Here is a 20,602-nt window from a genome sequence, read left to right as displayed (position 1 = left end):
TATGTATTTAGAGTAAAACAACTTGTATTTACTTTAAATAATCAAGGGTACATTGGGCTTGGTATCTCTAATGTGATCATGATGATCACTCAATCATTTTCTGTACCGTTTACGGAGGAATAAGAGTTGAAGGAAAAGGTCACCAGCGGCAGTATAGCATCTCTCATAAAAAAGTATTGACAGATGTAACAAAACCGAACAAAAGAGTGGTCGGATAAAAATAACAAAGGCGGAAACAACTGTAATAAGTATAATAAGGACAGATTTTAATTGTACACCAACTTGGATTGTACGAAAAAGTATTTTAACAATGGAACATTGAATGTAGAGAATTGTAAGATTAAAAATTTAAATATAAACTGTAAAATTGCAGAAAGTGTTGCGAAGGATGAAGCATAAAAGCTATGAGAAAATATGTCACGAGAGTGAAAGATATTTAATGGAATCAGGCGTTACCTTGCGGAAGTCCATCCTAAGTAAGAAAAGGACCAATATTTAGCCACTTCCGCACATGCGGTGGTAGTCGTGCAATAAAGTGCACCGCCCGCCTGCCCGCTGATAAATGCGCATGCGGCAAACAATGCGAAACATACAACCGCCACCGCCAAATAGTTAACACGTATTTCACCCCTCCACGGGGCATCTTCAGGAGTATGTTACAGCGATTAGTGCTAAACACAGAGTCGAGAGTGAAAGATAACATGAAGGAATAACTAAAAAGAAAACAAAGAAATTGTGAAGACCGAAAGGCAGAGGATTATTATAAATTGAAAATATTAATATAGAAAGTATAAGTCTTTATCCAAAAAATAAAATAGGTGGAACGAGAGGAGCAAAAGCGAGGCCATAAAAATCACGATGATCAATGACCGTGCTGAAACGTAAATTTATATCCTTATATAACACGGCCATTGAGCTTATAAATAATAGATGTGTCGTATCTGTCTCATAGAAATAAGCTGATAATATCTAGATACAAATTGTCAGGACCCGCAATAAGGCTCTTAGGTTTAACACGAATGAACTCCGGTGCCTGAGTACGGACGCTTACCTGTACCGCCTCTCTAAACCGCTGATTGCATCGTAACTCTTCCTATAAGACGGCACGGCGCGTCAAATTAAGCTCTGCGAAAGTATTACTGTCGATTTTATATATCAAATAATCGTGTACCATTTGCTAATAAAAGTACTCCTCACGTTTCTGTACAATCCAATGCTGTTCGATGAGTAATTTCAGAATTTTTTTTTGGATATAAATGCAGTTTTCGTATGATAAAGAAATGATATATAAAATGAAGATGAAGAAAGAAGATGAGATAAATGATATATAAAGAAAATATTTTTACTATTCTGGTTAAACACGTTTTGCAATATTTCTACTAGTTGCATAAAATATTGGTCTTATCTAGTAAAAAACTGATCTAGCTGATTTTTTACCTTTTCATTAGAGATAAAAGTTTTACTTTTCAAAATATTTTTGATCGGAACTTTAAAATGGAATGGAATTTTAAAACCATGTAGAAACTTAAAGTATAAAAGCCTATCAATCCTATGTAGTATATAACTGCTCGAGTCAAAGCTTCCAACAAAAGCCTCCAGTTTTACTGTAAAGTAGGTTAGGCTAAGTAAATTTAGTGCTCTGTAATTATATACATGGTATTTTAAACTTTGATATCAATCAGTCACTTAAAGCTGCATAAAAGACAAGAGCTCAAAAGCCTCCATATCGTATCGAGAATATAATGTAATTAACTTGACCGAGGTCGTAGAACCGACGATCTAAGTTAAAGTAAGTTCAACAAAACCTTTGCATTGCCATCTCTCTAATGTGAAATATATAGGTAAATGTAGCACTCTGGCATCCTAAATAAGGATTCTGAAGTCAATTTCCCACATTAGCACAGTCCTGCTGGTTGAGAACTAACCCCGGATCTTCGATAAAGGCTGGGAATAAGCGCGCATTAAGCCGGTAGTATCCAGCGCTGTGATAAAGTCTCCATGCCATTTGACCTTCGTGCTTAGTTAATAATCACAATTAAGAGGGCATATTATAATACTTTAAGTTAAACCAGGGGTTCTCAAACTTTACTGCTACCACTCCAAGATTTAATTAAAAGGTACATTATTACGTCCACAATAATCCGGATTAAAACAAAATAGAATGTTTATCTATGATATACATCCCCACAGCTGAATTATGGTAGGCCAAGAAACCAAAGGCCAAATGTGCTAAGTAGGACTTTTCGTACAACTTCTATCTTGGGTTCAAAAGGACAGTTTGTACTATTCACTTTCTTTTCTTATTATTTCCTCACTCTTCTTGTGTCCGTCTCTATATACCTTAATCCGTTCTCTTTTTTCTTTCACATAATCTTTCATTCCTTTAACATTCATTCATCGCCTCTTTTCGTTCACCATTTCTTCCGGGACTGCTTTTTTTAATTATGCTATTTTGTTTATTTGTATTTTTAACAACTCCGCTACTAATTTTTATTTTCTCTTATTTTTGCATCTTATTTCTTCTATGTTTAAATTGTATATCGCCAATTTTATACAACAGCTATCCTTTACTCTTGCAAAAAAATGTTATATTTTCTTATGGTGCTGCGAGGGTTAAGAGTACTCGCTCTCTTGGTGTCCTTTGCTCTGATCAGGTCGTCAACCAGAGGCTCCATCCCTGGCCTGCGGTTGTAGTACAGCCTTCCCGTGGGCACCGTTCTCTCTGTGTAGCAATGGTAAAGGAATATCATGGAGGTTTTAGGTCGGTGTAAGTCCTAAAGCGTTATCAGCCTATAAGTTCGGGTTTAAGAAGATATTTACCTTACGACACCCTTACAAAAGTAGGCATTCACACGCACTTTTTAGTACATTAATTGTTACATAGAATAACTTTTATTATTTTGATAATTACATTCTCAAATAGCAGTACGTACCATGCCATACTATAGGCGTCGAGCAGAAATATTTTTTAAATATTAATTCAATATATATATTAATATAATAAGAGAAAAGGTTTTCGCCAGTTTGAGAACGCTTGACTTTTAGTTTTAATTACAAGTTCTCGACTTTAATGGGACGCAGTATCGCAGCACGTGATCGGCGAGCTCTGTTCTAAGCCGCACCATTCAGTGGCCTCCGGTGCATTAGCATAAGTACCCAATTGAACCCTTATCACGGGTTCTCGATCGCCAATTTCACCCGTTAATCCAATTCGCGGTGATAATTATCGAATTTAGTTAATTGTTTTATGTTCCTTACAAATTTTAGTGTACATACCTTTATGTATCGTGTACACGATAAACAATCATTATTAGTAAACATTTGTAATTTACTTAGTAATATGTATTATAAGTTACGAGACGAACTGTGCTTTTATGTTGTCGATTTTCTTTATAATGAAATATTAAAAACTATTTATTTCACTGTAAGGCAAATAAAAATTGTCCCGTAAATCAACGTCAAAACAAAAAGGTTGGTAGAACATCAAGTATATAAACTAAAAAACATAGACTACTGTCGTAAAAGTTTGATTTGATATTTAATGCATCCGATTTGACAGCAAGAAACATTTTTATACATAATTATGCCATTGCGATTTTTTATCTGCCGCTTACGAAAGGGCTTCTTATAGTAGAATTTATTTTAAAAAAATAGAAAAATATCGCTTTGTACTCATGGTAATACATGAAACATAATAATTTCCTTCTTTGAATGGGTTTTTAACTCAATTTTTTGGACAACCACTGCTTGCTCTGTAATCTGATTTTTGGTCGACGTTGATTTATGGGACATATCCACTGCTATTCAACTAAAGTCTTAACGTATTTCCGCCTGCCACGTGATTTTTTTGGAAAGTGCACCAGAAAAATATATATACTCATGAAAATTTGAATCCGACTTGGTCACAGCAGAATTTTTTATAAACTTTTTGTACGTATTACTTGCTAGAAATTTAGAAAATGGTGAAATTTTATAAAATAAAATAAAAAATTACTGGCTCTTGGACTATAAGGAAGTGTTTATTGGCGAATGTGAGTAGGCGTAATGAGATCTTCGTGCGTTCCCCGGATGCGAGGAGTTAGAGCCGCAGTGGCATAGGAACGTTAGCTAGACGATAGGTCATCTAAACCGGTCGGTATTTACCTAATTATTTTGAAATAACGGCTTGATGGCAAATAGAATTAGCAATATATTGCTGCGATTTGTTTCGACATGTAAATTAGAACCATCTATAAATTCAATACCATGGTAATCTCCATATTAGTATTACATAAAAGTATGCTTTTATTTCTATGTTCGCGACGACGATGTCGTATTAACAACAATGCTAAAAATGTTTGACTATCATGCAATTATGACAATCAGACAATGTAAGAAAAGGACCAATATTTAGCCACTTCCGCACATGCAGTGGTAGTACACCGTATACGTTTATGTTACTCTCTGTGTTTGGCACTAATCGGTGTAATATAACTCCTGAAGATGCCCCGTGGAGGGGTGAAACACGTGTTGAGTAATTTGGCGGCGGCGGTTGTGTGATTCGCATTGTTTGCCGCATACGCATTTATCAGCGGGATGGCGGGCGGTGCATTTCATTGCACGACTACCACTGCATGTGCGGAAGTGGCTAAATATTGGTCCTTTTCTTACTTAGAATGGACTTCCGCGAGGTAACGCCTGATTCCATTAAATAATCAGACAATGGTCACAGCAAGACTCACAAAGAGTCAAGAGTCATTAAAACACGCGAAACATCGGGATCAAATAAACTACAATAAACCGAGTTTTAATATCTTTAAATAATCGCGTGAATCTAAGGAGATATTCGCTGAACTTTGAAAACTATGTTATTCATTTAATATATTCAAAAAAAATATATAACCCACTCAAAATTCACTTAACCGCAAAACAAGTCTTTATAAGTAATTTATTATAAAACAATAAACATTGTTATGATATTTGAAAATTTCTTAAATCACGTTCGAAACGAAACACTGCATTCCGAAACGCTTATGAAACAAATACAATACCAAAATTAATATCTTTCGTACACTATTGTCTTGTATCGTGGGCCTACCGCCGCTTGTTGTGGTTAGGAAAGAGTTTAGATAAGGAAATCACAGGCATTTCGATTGAAGATAAGCGCAGTTTTGTTTGGAATACCATCATTACGGCACAAGAACGTGGTGCCTTACTCTGAGGCTCGCTGGTAAGCTTCTAGTCACTTAACGATAGTGAGTGCAATGCCCAAAATTTCTCTACTAGGATAGATAAGGCATAAGGAGGTCTGTAGATAAAAGATAGTAACCGATGTTGCCTGCGGATTGGCAAGTTCGCGTGGCAGCAGGCAGGTCATATAACACATATTGCCGCTAAAGCCTTAAGGTTCTGGAGTAGAGACCACGGACCTGCAAACACAGGATACAAGCCTTCATCTTCGATTTTCAAAAGGACCGGTTTTAAGAGGTCTACGTCCAGTATCTTTCAGCGACCTTAATAAAATCGTCTATCAACCTCCACCCAAGATATATACTGCACCTGTCTGTCCGTAGTCTTCACTCAAAAACCATAAGGATTAAAATGTTGTGTTTGTTTAAAAATAGTTAATTTTTAACAATGTAACAACTTCACAGTGCAATAACGACGATGAACATAAACGAAGCGATACCTTACGGTCACAATTTACTAACTTTGAAGTTCTAACAAAACTAGCATCATCAACCGCCCGTAAACTAGCGTAAAGCACGCGGTTTTTATTACTTTATTTCGTCGAAGCCTTCAAAGAGGTGCGTGTGCGCTAGAAACGGGAACATTTAAACGTCTTGGTAATTTTATAGCTTGTAAGTATTGAAGGCGTTTAATGGCAGCCCCTGCACGGAAAGCCGGGAACATAACACTAACTTGTCAGATACTATCGACCCTTGTTCATTGGTTGTACGGTGACCATATTTAACGCACAAAATTATGTCCTGCAGGATTCTGGAGGCTTTTGATTTTTATCATAAGTAATTTCTATTATCACGTTCTTATAGTATCAAGTCGCTTTAAAAAGATATAATAAACACGTCGGAACAATTCGACCGTTAATTTTAACTAAAAAAAAAATTAACTTACAATAATTTTAGTCCGTTTAAATCGGAGATTTATCGACTTTAATGTCCGGAGAGAACGCCTAACCGTCATTCACAAATATGTTTTTGATTACTTTTTATTCTGTTAGTATTAGAAAGATTCCTTCTTTGTTTGAGAAGAGTTGAATCGCTAATCTTATAGAATGTTAGACGTAACACTTCCTTCCAATTTAATATAACCTGTTACAGCCAGCAGTAGCGTATTCTCTGTTATTAAGATAATAAAAATAATAATTAAAAAAGTTGAAAGTAATTTTGTTATTAAAATTACTATGTAAAAAATTATTTTAATTATTAGATTATTTATACCATTACTACTTTATCTAACTCAGCATAAGTAATAATGTACAACATTCTTTTATTAGAAAAATAATAGAAAAAATTTGGTAATTTGTTGTGGGTACTTCTCAAATCAGTGAACGTTTAGAACTTTAAATCGACGGAAGCCATTATGATGGAGCTAAATTCGAATTTGATTTCTATCTAATTGGTCTCTACTAGCATATGTTATTTGCAATTTTTATCATTACAATCATTTACGTTCATCACTGTAAATGATTGTAACTTGATAATAATATAAAAATTGAAATAAAAAGTGAATTTTCAAATTTACAATTATAAGTCATACGAGAAGATTGATTACAGGTGTAAAAGCTATTAATGATTTTAATGATTGTGTAGATCATTATCAGCTAAAAGCCTTATAAGTTTTACACCTATTTGAAATTATACCTTATAAAGTGACCACTTTGAAATATGTTACTTATTTTTTATTGAAATACGACAGGCTTGAAACTTCTGGCAGTACAAATACGGCAAAGACAGGTAGTAAACAAAAATTAAATTTAATGTGTAGATATTCGATTTTTGAAATCGCTTTGTTTTACTATATTTTCATTATATTATTTCTGAAACCATTGACATTTGAATAAAGTTTACCATACAATAATTAACAGAAAATAAGCTATATCATTCTTTTAATACTTTTACGACTATTTATAAAATAAGATTGTAAAAATTAATTATAAATAGGACATATCCAACATGTGCTAATCTCATGGTTACCCTAGTTAAGGAATGTCTCCATAATTATGAAGTTACTAATTCCTTAGTTCTGAAGCTGACGAGTCGAGTCTAGATATTAGTTTCAGATATGCAGCTCAGGTGATAGAGTGCTGCTTTTCTGTGCGGGCGGCAGATAAGAGGAATAATTTGCCTTCGACGGTTACCGGTAACGAGGGAAAGCCAAGTTATCGATGCTAATAAATTAGATGTAAGTTACTGTTAAGTAATTAGAAAGCATGGGCGGATTGGGACTAATTGTAAATGCTAGGCGCCGTTAAACCAAGCTGAAGTCTAACTCATAACTTGAGGAGTTTTATTTTATTTATTTTGAATCAGGTAATAAGTTTTTACGAAAATACTCATCGTTGTTATTTCAGCTGAAAGACGTCTCCTGCAAAGCCTAGGTTTCCCGTAAAGAATACCGCGATACCTAGCTTTGCGCTGCCTTATGAAGCGTCTTCCCTCTTAACTCTAGCCTCTGTCCGCAAACTGTATCAGTTGGTCCAACGACACCGCGTCCACCGGCACGTAGCCGCTATTCGAGAACCTTCTCTCTCGTCTCTAGCAAATATTTCAATATTACGAGAATCTTAACTTAATTTAATGGAATATGAGTAATTTGGTGGTGGCGGTTGTGTGATTCGCATTGTTTGCCGCATACGCATTTATCAGCGAGCTGGCGGGCGGTGCATTTCATTGCACGACTACCACTGCATGTGCGGAAGTGGCTAAATCTTGGTCCTTTCATACTCACGAGAATCTAAATATTTTATGCATTAAATAAAGTTTTTACACAAAGTATGTAAAACAGAATGGGTCAGATAAAGACAGAAGAAAAATTTTTACTGTTCGATAATGTTATATGATTTTTTCGACCGGCGCCCATCAATAACTCAAATGAAATTCTCTTTATCTAAAACTAACCGAAAATAGATTTTTATAAAAATTTCATGCGCTTAAGTAATCTCTACTTTATTCTAAACATTAATAGAGTTCTTTTGAGAAAAACATTATTAAAGTCAATTACGCCGTTATTTATTTCATAATAAATATATTTTTATTTATACATCTATATATAGCGACTATTTGTGAAATTCACGAGAAGTCAAAAGTCTTATTTGATTTGAAATTAGAATCAAATTGAGCTCTCCTATCTGGGAAGTTGAAGGATGTCATTATAAATGATTTTATGTGGACAGTAACACAAATAACTGAATATAAATAGAAGCACTAATCTAAATAGAAGCACTAATCTAAGTATTTATTTAAACCTTAATGTTATTTAAAGTCCCTTAACGGTATTTAAAGTCAACGTTTAAGTTATTGTAAACAGAAGTAGATCGCAATCGACACCGATAGATTACAAAAGTAATCAGCGGATAATTTAACTTGATGCCGTTAACTATGATAAGGTTGTTACTCCCAACACCCGACACTCTAACGGCCGGTAACAACGACTTGTACTGATCGGTTATAATAAACTCACTTAGGGTCCAACATTCCATTACTTCGCGCAAACGTGGTTACCCTACTAGAACTGTTACCTATTTAATACACGAACATATAGAATATAAATATATTTTAACATAAGCTTATAAACATCATTTTGCAGTATATACCACTAAAGTATTGGGCAGGCTAAATACCTCATAAAACAGCAACTAGGGTTTAAAGGTTCTGCTGCAGAGACCACGTATCCGTATAGAATGTCCACTCAAAACGCCTCCGTTTTCACATCTCGTTCACTCCTACTAGAGGAATAGGGGATTTATTATACAGGATTTAATAAGTTTTCCATTTTTGATGTTTATTATATATTTGACTTTCATTTTTACATATTTTTTGACGTGACATTTTTATTCAAGTCTTTCATTCTTGTCTTTCTTTACATTTCTACCATGCCTTACTTTCACTCCTTAGGTATGAGTTTTGTTTCTAAATTATTTATTACATAAAGTTAAAGATGAAATACGTTTATTTAACATAGGAGTTTTTAACACAACTCATTTTGTTTGCCAATTTATTATCTGTTTATTTTTTATCGTTTTATTTTTGACTCTAGTCTGATTCGCAAGGTAGAAGTCGCACAGAAGCAGGAAGAAACTCCACGATAGTTCATATTTTAGTAAAGTATAACATAGATATATACATATACATTATATCAGATATAGCCTAAAGTACATATATTTGGTTTTTTTCCTACTACGGACTTGGACGTCGGAATACGTAGGATGATAATGTCAGTTGTACTATTATTAAAAAAAAAAGAAATAGCCACTACAATCTCTTTGGCACAGCACATAACTGCAAATATAATTTGACATAAATATTTAAAAAAAAAACAAGTGTCGTAGATTTTCTGTATCGAATCTGTAATCGATATCCTCAATCAACTAAACGTCAAACCATTTGTCATAAGAAACTGGAAAATATAGATAGAAATGTATAATATACCACTTGAATGTAGGAAGTGCAGTCACCCGCTTGCATGCAAATCGGCTAATTTCACACGATATCCGAGACAAATGTGTCGATTGCAATCGATTAATTACAAATCGATACTCATTCGCCTCATTAACATGATACGATATATAATACCGTCGATTATTTGGGTCAGGCCTGTGTGGGTGTGTTCAAATCAATTTATTTATTTGAACACTTCTTATATAATGTATATACACCGAATTTACTGCTAAAGGTATTTTTTACCAAGTAACCTTTTATGCGCTCCAGAGATAAATTAACGACGGGTGAAATAAATATGTATCATAAAAAAAATCAAAAATGAGATGGAAAATTACTAGAAAATTTTAATAAGAGCTTATTTAAATATAATAATTATATATCGATGTAATTTACGATTATACGAATAAAATTATAAAGATTAGAACAAATCAAACAAACCTTACTAGCTACTAGATAAATATTTAAAATATATAAAGATAATACATAAAGATTTAAAAATATGTAGAGGTAATCACCAAGCATATTAAACTGGTATTATTGACAAGTGATAGCTCAAGTCGAAGTCCCTTAAAGGATGGACTCTGTGTTTGGCACTAATCGGTGTAACATAACTCCTGAAGATGCCCGTGGAGGGGTGAAAGACTTGTTGAGTAATTTGGCGGTGGCGGTTGGGTGATTCGCATTGTTTGCCGCATGCACTTCATTGCACGACTACCACTGCATGTGCGGAAGTGGCTAAATATTGGTCCTTTTCGCCCTTAAAGGAGCACTTGAGCCCGGTCAATCCCAGATCAAAGAGCTTTGCGGTGTTCCTGATGAAACTGTAGTATGTAGTTGCCCAGGCCGAGGCACCCCAGGGAGCTCGAAAGCTTCGTTATCCTCAGCGTATACCATCATGATGTTATCGTCTTAGTAGACGTGGGTTATAATCATTATGGATCGCGGAGAGCGCCTACATATCCCCTTACTCTACATGCGGAAAACGCATTGTGCCGGTTTGATGGTAAATGGCGACGTCCAAGGAGACGGAATTGGGCAGCAATCACCGGGAGCTCGACTGCAGCCTGAGATAAAGGACGCTAGAAGCTTCACTTATTTCTGGTTTTAAAAAGTCTCTCAAGCTATTATAGCTGTATCTGCAAGTGCCACCTGGGAAGGTGTGTAACTTATTTAAACGCATAACCAATCACCCTGTATAATATATTTCAATTTAAATTCTAACTCAATAATTCCTTGACGAATAGTCTTTGAAACTGATCTATGATTAAACCACTTCGCCATCTTTACGCATTAACGGGTGCTGTCCGGCAATTATCACGTTTATGTCAAAACAGGTAACGTCCATAATCCCGTAGCTTAAAACCGATATTTCAGCACAGGGCGCCATCACTCAACTTCCGCGAATCTTTATGCAAAACGATACGTGTTGACGCATACCGCGTGGCCATTAAACGAGCTGTTTAATATTAACTTTATTTAACAAGCGTAACGAGAATATTTTTTTCAATCATTTCGCATAGGATAATTCATGCAAAAAGAAAAAAAATGTATCAATTTACCACAAATAAGTGTAAATAAAAAATTTAAAACTTTTCTTCAACTGATGGCATAGTTAAATTTAAAAGAAATCTGTAAAGATTCTAAACGCATCCGAAAAGAGGCCATAAACTTTATTGTGTATTTCGCTTGATCACTCAAAAACTTTCGTAATAAAGAATACACCAGTAGAAGCTATTCCTAAGCTACATGGTGTTTGGTTATAGCTGTAAAAGATGAATATTTACTGTCATGTATATGGTACACAGACACATAAAAAACAGATACATAAATATCTTTTCAAAATTCTAATTTTAAAATATTCAAAAATTATTATTTACTATCTATCTCTGAAGACTATTCTGCCAGACGTTTTTTATCTGTTGCAATGCAGAAAAAAAATGTAACCTTATTAAGTATGTCCATTTTATAAAGGATAGTTGAAAATATGTGCAAACCTAACCTAATAATAATATAGCAAGAAAATACTATTACTACGTACTACATGTCCTTAAAAACTTTGTACTGCTAGAAGTATTAGATAAACCAATAGAAAAAATAAATTAATTTAACACAAAGTGATCACTTTATACAAGATGCTTGAAAATAGGTGTAAAAGCATTTTTCTGATAAATCATTAAAATATTTTACATCTGTGACCAATCTATTTTGACTTTAAATATACAGCTGTATATTTAAAGTCAAAATTAAGTAAACAATTTCAAAAATGTAAATTGATATAAATGATTTTTTTACATTTATAGCACCGGTGATAAAATAAATCGATTCTAGTTAACATCGATATATTTAATAAGCAGATAAATATAATTAAAACAATCATTTAAATGTTACAATCTTAATGGATGCTGCGCGCGCGCCTTGCATTAAGTATTAAGATAAAGTCAGACTCCCAGGGAACTGATATGAGTGAATTATGCAAAGCCAAGGGTAACCTGCGCGCGAGTTGAATTACGTGATTATAAAATTAATAAACAGCAAGTTCTAAACTATTTACGGGACTTATCTTCACTTGTGGAAAAGCAGATATGAATAACAGTAAATTAATTAGTATGTATCTATCTCTGTCGAGATCAATAAGGTTCTCCATTAGGTAAGGCACAGTAAGATTCGCTTACATTATAGAACTATTCCAAATTTATTATTTAGGCACGATTAGCAGTGGCTTGTTTGTGAGCAGTATCAATCCTACGTAATTAATGCACAAAGTGTGAATTACATAACATTGTATCCCAATAATCGAATCAACGACCTATCAAAGCAAGATTCAGTCCTCTATCGCTGTTTTTCACTGCTCAAACAGATATATAATCATTTTTTTTTAATAAAAAAGTTCATCCAGTTGTTGTCTAGAAGAAATCTTTGTTTGATAGGACTGTTGATTATACTTCTTATTTTGCCTATTTTATATCATTTATTTTCAAATGCTGTGTTTTAACGTAGGATATAGAGTTTAATAAAAAAATATTCAAATCAACAATTCATTTTCGCTCTTTAGTTAAACGTACAATACATTTTATGGATATAGTATTGAAGTTAATGATGGAGCCCACCATCGTCATCAATTCGCCTTTGGACAAAGCCTCTCTCTCCCACAAATTTGTAATAAAATTGATTTGGAAGCGATAAGTATTCAGCTTCTTGTTGTCCAATTAGCATTTACAGGCGGGTTTCACAGCAGACAGGCCTTCGAATTCTTAGATCGCTTTACGCATACTTCATAGACACATCTGACCCAAGTGCCTCCGAGAATGGATCATGTCTTGAGTCACTCAATAGCGTCTTGAATTTTGACACAAAAGCATCCAAGAGAAGCGAAGTTCGTACCCCTGGCAGAAGTAACTCCAGCGACGCTTCTACCGAGGATAGCAAGGATTGTCTCCCATAGGCATTCTAGACAGTTTTTATAAAACTTCGGTTCTAACTCAGAGATCATTTAGCATACCAACTCAAAAGCGCACGGGAGGTCCAAAAATAGATAGTGATCATATGAAAAACTCATTGCTTTCTCAGAAAGTTTTATACGTATAAATGTTATAATTTTACTAATACCGCAAAATTTAAATAATTTGACGAAAAGTTAAAATGTAAATTTGTGATTAGTAATTAATTAAAAATTAATTACTTATAAAAAAATAAATTTTAACGTCGATTAAAGAGAATCAAACTTCAATTTCGTGGCCCCAATTTCACAGTTGATTGAGTTGACGCCATCCGCAAAGGTTTTCAACCTTTATAAGGAGCGATTTTCGAGCGGTGCACAAATGAAGCGGTCGCGTAAGATGAGTAATTTTTATGGGAAACGATCCGGGCCGGCTCGCGGCGAACATAATGGTCCACTTAAGTCGCACCACTTCCTGATAAAAGTTATGCTTCGATTAAAACATTGTGAGTCGCAAAAAAACTTGGCAGCGTGTCGACAATTATCTTCAGGTGTCGATTATCTGTCGATCAGAATTCGTTGAGTGAACACATCATCATATTCTCCACTCTTCTTTAAATGTAAAACGATTTTCAAATATTTTAACACATCAGTATCCTTATATCTACGTACGTCATCTTTTGTATAAGATCGTTTATGTAAGTTTTATATGAAAGAGAGAATCCTTGGAAGGACGAAGGTGACCAGTATAAGCCAGCGAATTGGCTAGTGGTACAGGGGCTTTAAGATTCTGAAGTTGACACTTTGGATCGGCAAGTGTACGACGTCCATTGTTGGCAATAGTACCAACAAAAAATGTTTTAGTTAAGATTTATCTATGGTTTGGCGAATCGGTAAAATATGTTTTTATCTGTGCTCTCTCTGCTCCCTACTGCCACCGAGCACACGTGTCTTCCCTTCCTTGTAAAATTAATTCTTAATAAATTAATTCATTTTCTGGACCGAGGCTTTTTAATTAAATACAGTCCACTAAAGTCAATCCCAATCTTATACATCCATCCTTAGGTAGACAGACGACATTTTTAAGGCCATTGGAAGACGATGGATACAAGCCGCTATCAATTGATCCTTTTGGAAATATAGTAGAGTCTTATTTTCAGCGTTAGACGTCCCAAAACTGAATTGATTATGAAGTTAAATAAGTTTTTTTAATAAGTTATAAAACTAATTTAAGGTTTTTGAAATGTCTTCATTTAATTTTCAATTTCAAAATCTACTTTTTTGTTACGTGAAATTTATAAAGAAATTTAATCTACATAGTTTTTTTTTATCGCATAAATAATGGTATCTCCCCTGCACTATAATTATAACCTCAAGTTTATTTAAAATTACGATATATAATTAGTATATCGTCAGGAACTTTACTACGTTACACTTGCTTTATTGTGTTACAGCCACCAGCATCTTTCTACTCAGATATAGGAAGAATCACATAATTATACACATTCAAGTGTATAAATGTACTAAACAACAAAAAAAATATTTTATATTAAAAATTGAATTACCATATACTCAACTAATAATTATTTATACGTTATGTATGTGTGCGTTAATTATATAAGAGTTGAATAAAATTTGCTGTGTCATTATAAATTTTTTCTAGGACATAGTTTTGAACTTTTTGCTTACTATTAATGATAAATCGTAGGAAAATAGAAAACAAGTGATTTTCGATAAGGAAAGTTGGCAAAATGCCGTTCTTATGCCACTCCCTAGTCCGTTACATGCCTATCATGATTGCGATTCCAATAATACTGTTATCGGTGGCCAGAATCAAAAGCGATAAACAACGCACAATCAACAAAATGGACACAAACTCTGCAACGGATATATTGCGGCTTCGTGACAATTTCTTAATATACTATCTAGAAAGATCTACGCGAATCTGATTCCAAAAGCTTCGGAAAACATAGCATAGTTAATGAAAGTTATTACTTGATATTTATTTATTGATTTGACAGTTAATAAGTATTCTATACTAGTCAACTTAGTGTGGTGCAGATAAAACCAGTACGCATGCGTGAAAATGTCAAGATAGAAAAGAGGGAGATAGAAAAATACTACATACTATATACAGAATTATTGGTTACATATGTAACAGCTTTATAGAGGTTAATATATATCTCATTTACTGTCAATTAATGTATTGTACACCCTATCTAAAAATCTATGATTTCACAAATGATAAAAAAAAGATGATTTAGATATTATTATTAAGTTATTTAATTGAGCACTTTCTTAAAAAATAATAGTGTTACAATAGTGTGAAGCTTAATGTATTACCCAATGCTGCAGCTATTGAAGATAATCCATTTGAAATATCAAAACCAGAATATTCTTTATTCAAATAGGTTGTCACAAGCAGTTTCGAAACGTCAATCAACATAAAATGCTAGCATTATTATTCCTACAGGAAGCTACCAACGCCTCGGAAGGCAGCTCTGCTGAGAGGAGCCTTCGAAAAACTCAACAGTTGCTCTTAACAAATATAGTTTAATAAAGAGTGTGCGACAATAATTAGCTTCCTGAATGAGCACTAACAACATTTTATTCCACGCATTAACCTTTTAATTTCTCCAGTGACAGATCTGAAATAGTTTGTTGGATTTTATAATTCATATACTTATATATATTTTTGAATATATAAAGTTATTTTATCGGAATGTATAGATTAAGTGAACAGGACGTAAGTTTCTGTTAGGTTCAAACAAGTATGACAGAGGCTTTCTAAAATAAAGCTTAACATTACAAAGCAAAATAGATTTAAAATAGGTTCAACTAAATCTTTAATTGACGAAAAAGAATTTAGTTCGCCCATGAAAGTGGCCATTTCAACTTAACTGTACCATCTGGAACCTATTATACCAACGTGCACTTTGCAATTCAGTAGGGAGCTCTTTAATATTAGATTGCAGAGGCTTTGTGGCAGCCGGATGTATTAAATATATTTAGGTTGCATTTCTGAACTGGTTCTCTATTAGAAACTGTCCATATAAGTTAGGCGTCGAAGTCTTAGAAACGTTAATAATACAGGATGATGTGTATAAAAGCTTCAAGGGGTTAGATATATACATATTGCTTTGCATTTTTTTGCCCCTTTTTTAATAAAGATAAAAAATATTGAGGAGGCGTTTGATCAGATACACTTTGATATAAAAATATTTTAAAACTTTATATTTTGGTTACTGTATGCTAAAAATACAATGCTATGGAAAGCGTAGTCTTGATCATGAGTTGAAACATGCATGGATAGAAATACAGATTCGATATAGGTGCAAAAAGTTTACTAATGGTACATCCTATTCAAAATTCAAAGGTTTCTCAAATAATAAATAAAGTAATGATAATGTAACAATTAAAACCGTTTTCAGAATACAGATTACTTCGTGTTAAAATTAATTATTATCTATTATTTGTCCTAGTAGATATTTTTACCATTAGAAGTTATTGGCGAATGTGACGTTCCGATCGAAAAATTAAATTAATTTGACTTATTTCAAAATGATATATTTTATACAGAATGATTGAAAATAGATGTAAACATTCATCCTTCTATAGTTTTTACATTAGTATCCGGTCACTCTGTAATGTAAAAATTAAAAAATGCCGAAATATAATAAGGTAGTCTTGAATAGAGAAAACAATTAATCGATCTCTTAATATACTTTATGTATTTTAACATAGAAATAATTCAAAATAGGCTTTGATATTAGAGCTACAAGTTTAGATTTTTATTAAATTAAAAGTTAGCTGATATACTAATTTATTATTGGTTTATGTCGCCTTGATTTTTTTTACATACTTCCAATACATATAATTACAAATTATATTTTAGGAGAGGCGGGCAGTGTCTATAATATATTTACTATCGCATTTAATATAACACGTAAACATAACAATAATCAAACATTACCCTTTGCCTTTAAAGGAATTAAAAAAAAAAAAAAACAAACAAAAAAGGCGCGGCTTAATCTTGTCGCTGTCAAATTTCCCGCGCTCTTTTATTTACCCGCGACCTGTACCAACATATCGACGATAACTTCAGAAGACCGTAACTTACATGGAATTAGCGTTATGAATTTCAAATAACAATTTATTGATTGCGTTAAACGATAACATAGTACGGGGGACAATGTTGGCATGGCGTGCGGGTGTCGGGATTTATATTGAGTTAGCACGCGAAGCATAAAGTTGATTTATGGTTAAGGGCCGGTTCGGACTATGGAGGTGTGCGCTTGACACATCAGCCGGTAGTTCGGTGTATTGTTAAAAATTGATTTATCGCTTGTAACTGCCCTTACTTTCTTAGTACATCATTAATACATTTCTTTTAATTTGTAAAAATTAAATAAATATTTAGATCAAGTTATCATGTTCCTATTAATTTAAAATAGATTTTATAATAATAATGAAGATAATAAAGTTTTATTTCATTACATACAAATGACTTAAAATTAGAAATTTTAAATTTTAGATAATACTTTTAATAGTGTTATACTAAATTTGTATGGATCCTCTCAGGGTAAAAGTCTTCTCCAAAGCTTTCCATTTTTCTCAACCTTTAGCAACTTGGAACCACCTGTGTCTGCCTCTCGTGTACCCGTCCGTTTTATAAGATACATTATTATTATTAATTATAACAATAATATTGTATGTTTATCTTTAAATTGGTTTTATTAATAATAATCAATTATCCACATTAAAGTATTATTGTTTATTTCAGCAGATTTCACTCAGTCGTAGTTTGAAATGGATGTAACTATTTATGATTCAACTAGCTGAGTCGGCGAACTAACTTGGTTCCGTCTAACATTAAGTGAAGGAGCATTGAATTTAAGATTTTTAAACTTACAAATAATGATTAAGTCAATTTTTGGATAGCAAACATAAATTAAAGGCATAAAGGTTCTAGAGTGGCGACCACGGTATTCATAGGAAGGCTTTCTAATGGTCGACCGACGAAATGGTAAAATTCAAAAGTCGCTGAACCTTTGGAGTCCTGTAAAGAGCGTGGTGATGATGATGAAACATAAATAAAGCAAAAATAACATTCAAAATCAGGTAAATTGGTCCAGCCGCTGAGTTATAAATTATATAAATGCCACGCCTTTATATATTGTGTCAAATTAAATTATTTTGATGAAGCTCTATATTTCAGAATGATCAGTTGGAATGTGATGATTAGAAACAAATGTAAAAGCTTCACATTCATTTTATGGCTTTTACATCTATAACTAACCAATACGTATGTCTAATTTTCCCTGAATCACCTATTTCGATCACAACAACTAAGTCAGTTGCAACGATAATATTTAACAAAGTTTATATTGTCCGTATACACAATATTTGTGTTTACGAACAATGCCGGTTTGTATTAGACGGCCCACGCGTGAAAATCCATATTTTCAGACGTCAGAATACATTGGTATAATTTTGAAAACAATGTAACGTCTAATGCGTAAGTAAAATGCAATTATAATATAAATACAAAAGTTTAATAATATATCTGACTTATTAATACTATCTGCCCCCGCTTACTATTTTTTTAGTCGTATGAACGTCCACTACCGCTACAGATGATTATTAATAATGTAATATAAAATGAATTATAATTTATTTAAAAAAAAATCGTTTATTATCACAAAGTCATAGCTTACGTAAAAATAACAAAATAAATTCTATATTTTTTTCTATTCCGTGTATGATTAATAATTGACGTTAGGAAACCTAGAAAACAAATACATTTTTTTTTTTTTGGAGAAAAGTTGCATTATCTAATATTAATTTTATATAATTATTATTAATTTTTAGAATCAAAAAAAATATCGAAAGACAGACATCGCAATTAAGAGATGTAATAAAAATAAGAAAAAAACTTGCAAAAAACAGTCGAATCATTTTAACGAAACGTCTATGTTTTATTTCGATTAAAAAATTAAAGTTCTATATTCAAATTTACTCCGTCGTTAAAAAGACGACACTATTAACCATGCGAAGCGGATACGTTCGTGTACAGAAATGGAAAATAGACTCGATCTGCATTCAGTCTATTAGCATATAATTTCTCTTATCTCCGATCTTCAACCACTCTCGCACCAACATGATTAAATATGTAACGTCTTAATAAACCTATTAATAGTTTTCCACGAGTTAAATTAGCGACCTTCTTCAGTAAAATACTGTGAGATCCTGCCTCGGTGACGTTGGGGTCCACGAGATTCGCAATTAAGTCGACAGATGCCATCTGATCCCACGTTCCCGTTCCCGTCTCTTGACAATCTAATCGCTTGCACGGATTGTTAAATTTTATTAATCTATTTATCTATCGTAAATATATTTTTCAAATAAATCACAAAAATAAAAAAAATAAACTTTTTCATACATCCATTTTTTCACTATATAAACCACAGATTAAATTAGAAAATTAGATTAAATTAGAAAAATCGGAGATAGCGTTATATCAATCCTCATTGGTTAAACTTTACATAAATAAAAAAAAATTAAAACGAAGCATAGCTATACATTACATGTTATGTACCATAAAGCACTATAATAAAAATTAACTTAATAGTGTTTCAACTAATTAAAACGCTATATATGATGAGACTTATGTCATAAACGGTGACGGCCGGACAGACAAATTTCACGACATCATTACTTGTTTTGAAGTTGTTGAGTGCAAAAAGGAAATATATTTTTACTAGCAATAGTTATTTATTATTAATACATCAAATCAATTATAAATGAAGTAAATATATCACAGTTAATGTCATTCGGACAACAAGACATACGAATTCACGACATCCATACACGGTTGAAGTCCCTAGTAAATTTAATAATGCGAATTGTCAAAGGAACAAGCTACCGGCATCGTTGTTTTCAGCTAGCTATAACTTGAGAGTCTTTAAGTAAAGAGTGAATAGATATCATCATTACAAACATGTAGCATTATAAACCTCATCATCACTTAACATCAGGCGAGACAATCTGTTTGGCACTAGTCGGTGTAACATTACCCCTGAGGATGCCCCGTGGAGGGGTGAAATACGTGTTGAGTAATTTAACGGTGGTATGCGCATGCGCATTTATCAGCGGGCTGGCGGGCGGTGCATTTTATTGCACGACTACTGCTGCATAGCGGAAGTAGCTATATATTGGTCCTTTTCTTACAGCGGTGAAATTCTTTGCCTATAGTCCATAAAACAATAAAGTCATCAATACATACTATAAAATACGTTTTATTTATTTATTACATGAGAGTTAATTATTTATAAAGTATGTCTGGTGGTACATCAATACTATGAGTTCGCTGTCCTAATGAAAGGAAAGCCGTGTTCACATTGACCAAACAAAGTAACTCCATCGAAGAGTATGTTACTTATAATATCTCTTTAACTAACTAACTACAGCAAACGCATAATATTTACGTAAAACTACCAGAAAT

General features: G+C 33.1%; 1 protein-coding gene across 1 annotated transcript in view; it reads right to left on the bottom strand.

Annotated features, from left to right (window-relative positions):
• The window catches only part of bnl (branchless), a 210,542-nt gene that overhangs the window by 71,911 nt on the left and 118,029 nt on the right, over positions 1 to 20,602 (bottom strand). The window lies entirely within an intron of this gene.

Source organism: Battus philenor, unplaced genomic scaffold (genome assembly GCF_028537555.1).
Source record: "Battus philenor isolate CCGP_79_NKW_IND1 unplaced genomic scaffold, ilBatPhil1.0.hap1 SCAF_18, whole genome shotgun sequence".
Taxonomy (NCBI): Eukaryota; Metazoa; Arthropoda; class Insecta; order Lepidoptera; family Papilionidae; genus Battus; species Battus philenor.
Note: the sequence above shows the minus strand (reverse complement) of the source record. Positions and strands in the feature narration are given on the sequence as shown.